Source organism: Micropterus salmoides, unplaced genomic scaffold, assembly GCF_014851395.1.
Source record: "Micropterus salmoides isolate LMB-PRFRI ecotype aquatic unplaced genomic scaffold, ASM1485139v1 Ms_hic_scaffold_48, whole genome shotgun sequence".
Classification (NCBI taxonomy): domain Eukaryota; kingdom Metazoa; phylum Chordata; class Actinopteri; order Centrarchiformes; family Centrarchidae; genus Micropterus; species Micropterus salmoides.
The window spans coordinates 41,975-49,199 of record NW_024044215.1 but is presented as its reverse complement, the minus strand read 5'-3'; the positions used below and the strand labels follow the sequence as shown (position 1 = coordinate 49,199).

At 40.2% G+C, this 7,225-nt stretch overlaps 1 pseudogene; it reads right to left on the bottom strand.

Annotated features, from left to right (window-relative positions):
* Window positions 1-2,716: 2,716 nt before the first annotated feature.
* Window positions 2,717-5,771, bottom strand: LOC119888089 (annotated as a pseudogene).
* Window positions 5,772-7,225: the final 1,454 nt, after the last annotated feature.

The following is a 7,225-nucleotide window of genomic DNA, read 5'->3' as shown; positions in this document are numbered from 1 at the left end:
ATGCAGCGACTCCAGCCTCAGCCCACTTCCTGTGAAGGTCTCCCAAGTTCTTCAATCTTTGCTTGGCAATCCTCTCAAGCTGTGGTCATCCCTGTTGCTTGTGCACCTTTTCCTACCACATGAACCTTCCAGTCAACTTTCTATATATGGCTTGATCCAGCATTCTGCAAACTGCCAGCCCTCCTAGGGTGTGATGAGTTCCTGAACCCCTGTCAAGTCAGAAGTCTTTGTTTGTGTGTACTGAACCAGACTGAGATTAAATGCTCTACTCAGGTCGCATTTCAGTATTAGATTATGAATTTTAACTTCATACATGAATAAACAAGAAATAGCCCTATTTCTTCTCTTCACTTTTTTCTCCATGTGACCTTAAACGAAAGCTCTTACCAAAATTATTTGCTGCATACATCCCTTTTACAACAATATGTTTATTGTTAAAGGACTATCTGAAGACTAAAGTTTGTAGCATTACTAATGATGCAGAGCAGGTGGTGTTAACTTTAAATACTACACTTACTCTTTTACTCCATGGAAGTGCAAAGGCCAACACATTGACGATGTCAGATTAAATCTCTCTAATCCAAACGCATTAGCATTCATTAAATAGAACTACAACCAACCCTTCCTAACTTTTTGTAGTTTGAGCAAAAATAAATAAAATATGTGGCCTTACAAGAATCTGCAGAAACAAAAGAACACATTTAAGTTGCCTTCAATTTATTAGTTTGATTTCTATGTATGAAGCTTTCCAGGACACTAATACATCCAGTTTATCAAACAATCTCACCATTTCGCAGAATTTGGGGGGACCGCCATGTAGGAAAAATGCATTGCTCTAGTTGGCTTAAACTGGTGATGCCAAGTGTATTTGGTCCCTCCTTGATATTCAAAATACACCTGTGATCTAGATGTTGGAAGAACAATAAAGCCCAGTGACTTACTAGTCCATAACAGTAATGTGGCAAGAACAGCGAGAAACTGTCAAGCACTCTGCACTCTAATCCAGTTATCTGCATGTCCCTCACCTCTTTATATATTATACATAATGTGTAGCCCATCTTATATTACAGATATAAATACACATGGTTTACAGACCAATACTAGCAATCACTTCTTGACCAGCTCTATGAAGACATGGAACTCAACACAAATTGCATGAAATGCAAATGTCAGAAACCTCATTTCGGAAAAAAAACACCAGTCACTGCCTTCCATGGAGTACTGGAGTTGCAATCACGTTTAAATCCACGCGTATAGGATATGCTGTAGTAACAGAAAATACCATTTTTCTATTTTCTTAGCATTTAAAAGAGTTAAAAATGTATTGAAGGAAATTTAAAAATAAAATTCTATAATATAATAAAACACTCTCCCAGTGGTTAATCGGTAGTTTTCTTTGAATACACCTTTCCCAAATGCCACACTGTATCAATCCTGCTTCCAACTGCTCTAATATATTCTGCGTTATTTAGTTGGTACAGGAGTGAACCTAAGACAGTCAATAATGATGGCCTTTTATGCAAAAAAGTTATTTTATATTTATTAACCCTAAGAGAACAATGTTCATTGCAAATAAACGGGAAATTATAAACAATTTTACAGTGAGATGACATTCCTTGTATGCTTTATTGTAGTGAAGTTTAGTATATGTTGTCATGGCCATTTTCTTCCCTTTATTTCCATAGAGGCCTATCCAACAGCATAAGCGTGCGTCCTCGCTGGGTTCAACGGCTCTATTTGGAGACTGTTAAAAGGTTTGCTCCACATTCGTGGCTGTGTGTCTAAGTGTGATTAACTATGTATGTACCAACGGGGGGGACAAATTAAAGGAAAACCCCGAATAAAAGAGTGGAGAAACATGTCAAATGTAGGTGCTTCTGTGTACCAGGCTCAGTAGATGGTTTTTGAGTATGAAATGATGAGTAAAATGCTACGGCATGAGTTTACAGTCACCAGAGCTCAACCCAGTTTGACACCAATTGAAGATTTCGGACCAACATGTAAGACGATGCTCTCCTCCTCTCCGTAAGATTAAATGATATCATAAATTTCTCATCTTCAAATCCATTTAGTATATGCTATATGTCCTTTTGTTATGTCCGGCTATGTTTGGTTTTCTTTTTCTTTCTGCTGGTGCACTCAGGTCTCTATTGCAAAGAGATCTTGATCTCAATGAGATGACCTCATTAAATAAAGGTTGTATATTTAAATGGAGGAACATCTTGTGCATGGTGTTCATCCCTCCAACAAAGTTCCACAGACTTCGTAGAGAGCACTGAAGCTGTTCTGGTGGTTTGTGGTGGCCTGACTACTTACCAACTTTATGTTAGGTTTTCCTGTAATTTGTCACCATCTGTATGTTTTAGGGCTGTTCCCTAATAGTCGACTAAACTGTTAGTTGATGAGAAGAGTCTTAGTCAACAAACTTTTCATTAGTTGGGTAATCATAGAAAAACCCTAAACACAGAGCATGTCCGAACACAGCCTCCAAGACTGACAGAAATCAGTTGACATCAGGAATACAGTTCTGACTGTTTATTTAAATAAATTAATATCATAAATATGCGACAACTAGTCGACTAATCGTTTAAACCAACACTAGGAAAATCTTTAGTTGAGAGCAGCCATAGTATGTTCATTTTACTGGTTCACCACTAGTGTGTGTGAATTTGTTTAACCACCGCAGAAGAATTTGTCTGTGAGGACTGACAGGATATGCAATGATAAACAATGTTTATTAAGTGAGGAAGTGCATGAAGTTGTGGGTGTGCGTCATTTCTACCACAGTGTCCATGGGGGTTGCTTCAGTGGGAACGAGGCCAAAGAAGAAACATTAACAGGAATAGAAATGACGGCCCACGGCAGTGCTAGTCTCTGAAGAGATCTTCTGATCATCATCCTAGAATACATGGAAACCATTAATGTTTTTGTAATGTATTTTCTTAAAGCCTTTACAAAAAAAAAAAAGAATGATGTTTGTGTAGTGATGTTATTTGTGTTTCCGCATTACTCTCACCCATCACGTCCCAGCAGGAATAGAGCAGGTATGCTTGGTATGGCAGCACTTCCATCATGATCATGTCAAGGTACTGACTGTCATTGTCCCTGCATTATCAGCAATCAGAACAGCTTTTCCTCCTGCTTCCTCAACATGTCGAGCCTTTTGCACAAAGGAGCAACCACTGGAGTGCACACAAAAACATGGAAGGAAACGTGAGAAATAAAAGCGCTTTATAAATACAGCCATTTAAACAAGACTAGGTTTGTTATATTTCGTTATCATTATAAGGGGCCCTTCACTTCTGTTTTTACACTGGATATTCAACCAAAATGTGTGTTTTGGACGATTAACATTGAGGGTCCGGCAGGGTGGGAGATTACGGTCGGTTGTATTCGTAAATCATCTTCCGGTTCGCACGGATTTATTTTTTGCGTTTAAGAGTGAAATAGGCACTCGATAGATCCCTGCGCCTAACGTTACAGAAAGGACTCACAGTCGCTACTCTCTGCCTGTCTAGTATTTTTGGCTATGCATTATAAATAAATACGTTCACCTACACTTTTAGTAAACAACTTTTGGACAAACGGATTTCACATTGAAAAAAATATCTTCAAAATTTAATACCTTGTTAAATGGCCTTAATTTTCGCAAAATTGATTTATTACCTTTTAAGACCCCGTGGACACCCTGCAGGAACATAACCTACAAAGCCAAAACAGAGCGCTGGAGAGAGAGAGTGTCACTACATGAAATTAATCCAACTAGATATTTTACACCACAAGCCAAAGCACAGCGCTGGAGAATAACTCCATGAAATTAATCCAACTACATGTTTTTTCTACCAGATCAGTAAAAGTTTAGCTGATGCTTCCATGCTGTAAGCTAACGTTTTATTGCCAATTACTGATCAGCTGATTGTTGCTGGAGAACAACAGGCTACATGAAATTAATCCAACAAGACATTGACAGGAGAAACACCACGGCTCTCTGTGATTATGGTCAGCTTCTAGCTAAAGCTATCAAACAACAGCTTTCATTTCCATCGCTAAAGTTTGACTAACTTTATTACCTGTCCAGCAGAAAACAGACAACTTCAGCTCCACTTTGAAAAAAATCTTACAGCTGTATCTGTCCTACTCCTCTTCATGGTATAAAGATCCATTGGCTGTCCGCTCTTGTGCTAAATAACACGTGTGCACGTTCATTTGTCCAAATGTCACTTCTCTTATTACTTATAATAAACCAGAGGACTACTCAGAGACTGTATATTATTATTTCCTCTTCTTCTTCTATGGACACATTTAATGGAGGGACGGCGTCTACACTGCCAGAATTATAAAAGCAGAAGAAAAAGCCATGATGACGAAACGCGCTCTGTAGCGATGTTTGTCCGTTGTCGGCTACTGTAGAAACATGACGACAAAATACTGCAATGTGCATATTTTATGTTACCATATTTTAATACAGGCCTACACTTAATTATATGTTGTGTGTGTAGCATGAAGAAACAACAAATTTTGTTTCACTATGCAGCCTTGTGCTGTATAATGACTAATAACCTTGTGTTCATTGTTGTTCCGTGCTTGTAAAATCGCCACTGTTGCCATGTCCGCATCTTGTATGTAACATAGCTAATCCCACATCTCTCTCAGTGTTTCTCTGGTCACCAAATATACTTTGGCAGCTGTTAATATACCTAGGTGGCAGGCCCAAGTAAATATATGGGAAACACTGCATTTAAGGTTGTGTAGGCCTATATTTATTACTTTACACCATACATCGATTTTATTGTCTTCCAACTGTGTGTGTCACGTGACTATTTTGATTCAGTCATGATTGAGTGATATGCCTTCAAGTTAGACTAGTTTTAAATAACCCAAGATGGATAATAATAATAATAAGACGAAGAGGAAGAAGAATGTTCCACCTCCCCTTAGAAAAGGGGGGGGGGGGGACAATCCATGCGTGAACCGAACCGAATCGTTATATCCCTGTGTGTAGATAGGCCTACCCTCTCTCCACCAGAATCACTTGTCCCTGGATGATTTCTCTGTCCTCCAGGTCTGAGCAGCCATCTGCTGGGTCTGCCGGCACGAGGAAAATCTCATCATAAGATGTCTGAGGACCAAAAGCGAGAGGAGGAACATGATTAGATAAATGGTGAGTGTACATGTGTCTGAGGCTTGAGAATCCTTTGGCTAACAAGTGAAATTCAAAAGAGTACTAACAAAATCTCCCCCAAAATCTTTAGCAGGCGCCGCACTAAAGATGTATCCTATCTCCTCTGGACTGATGACCCGGAAATAAAGCAGTTCATTGATGCCAAGACCTGGAGCAGACCAAAAGAAGAAACACGTTACATGACTAGCTTATGTCAAACGTTATGTCATTAACCACATTATCAGTAAGTCAGTGTTGGTAAACCACAGCAGCAGAGTGATGCGGGATGGAAATTCACAGGGAATGTGACACATTACACGTCGACACTTGACTTTAGAAGTGACGAATCGAGCTAACACAAAACACTCTTAAACCCTTTGGCTTAACACTGACCCGCTAAATTAGCTGTTTACTACTAGCATTTGAGACTTGCCTCTGCCCCTCACGCTCACCTGACACGCCACTAAACTGCATGAAAACACTCCAGAGGTATAAAACTAAAGCTGTTGTCCGAACAACTATTGCCATGTTCAAGACATATGTAGAGCTCCTCAACATTTCATAGACAAGACTTAAGTGTGGCTCTATATTGACAGCGGTCTCCTCCATTGTCCATGTGTAACATCAACAGCAGCAGGTTAGCGACCACTTCCGCGCTTCTATTCATGCGCATGCGTATGTTGCAAAACTGGATTAATCTGCAGGGGGGGGGGCTTTAGGAAAAGGTACACAGTTGTTTATTTGTCATTATAACGCACGATTATTCTTCTTCTTCTTATACTGCCGACACTGGGTGAACTGAGTATGAAGCCGTCACCGGATCCTGGGTGAACGTCTGTCGAATATTCAACTTAAAACTAACTTCACCGCGGTTCATTAACCCCGTCCATCCATCCATCGTCAATCGCTTATCCTGCGTACAGGGTCGCGGGGTTCAGTACCCCATTCATACACTGATAAGCAGAGTCTAAGGTGCCAAATACCCCCGAGATTTGGGAAACAGTTACTATCTTCACTGTGTTTGAGCACTGTCGTGAAAATTATATTATTGGTGAGGGTTGAACTGTTGTATTTGAAGAATTTATTCAACAAAAAAGAATAAACAGAGAAGTATCCTACTTAAACACATATACAACTGGTCCGGGGACCTGCCGCCAATGACGGCTTCGGGCGTCTGGCCCTGAGCAAAGGGATGCATCATCATTTACACAGTCTAGGTTTCTATGTTTTGGGGAACAGAGATCCTCTCTCAGCTTTGAATGAACATTCCAGAAGAGGAGAAGAACAACAAGAGAGGAAAACACCAAAACAATCTCACAGCTCTGACCTAAACCCTAATAAATGTGGACGGACTAACATAGGAGTATAGGAGAAGAAAGGTTAAGGATAAAAACACAGTACATATCTATAAGCCATAAAGAGAATAGTATATAATGATGATAATATTAATTCAATTCAATTCAATTTTATTTTATAGCGCCAAATCACAACAACAGTTATCTCACAGCGCTTTTCATAAAAGAGCAGGTCTAGACCATACTCTCATACTCATATGATGCTATTTACAGAAGCCCAACAGTTCCCACCAAGAGCAAGCACTAGGCGACAGAGGCAAGGAAAAAACTTCCTTTTAAGAGGCAGAAACCTCAAGCAGAACCATGGCTCAGGGTGGGCGGTCATCTGCCTCGACCGGTTGGGGGTGAAGGAGAAAGAGAGAGAGAGAGAGAGAGAGAAAGAGAGGGCTGGAAGGAGAGAGAGGGGAGGGAGGCAGCCTACACAATATACACCACAGAGGTACAGACAGTAAAGGTGATGTTGCTATAGACTAAATGAAAAATGGTACAGATATTTATAGTAGTGTTAATGATAACAATCGTAATGTTAATGATTATAATAACAATAATAATAGGACTAGTAACAATAGTCGTTGCAGCAGAGGGTGTCGAGCAGGAACACGGGGGCGGCAGGTGACCCGCAGCCACAGATCCAGACTCCACAGCTCCAGAGCCAGAAAACCTGCAGGAAGTGATTGGAGGAGAGAGGAGAGGGACGAGAAAGCACAAG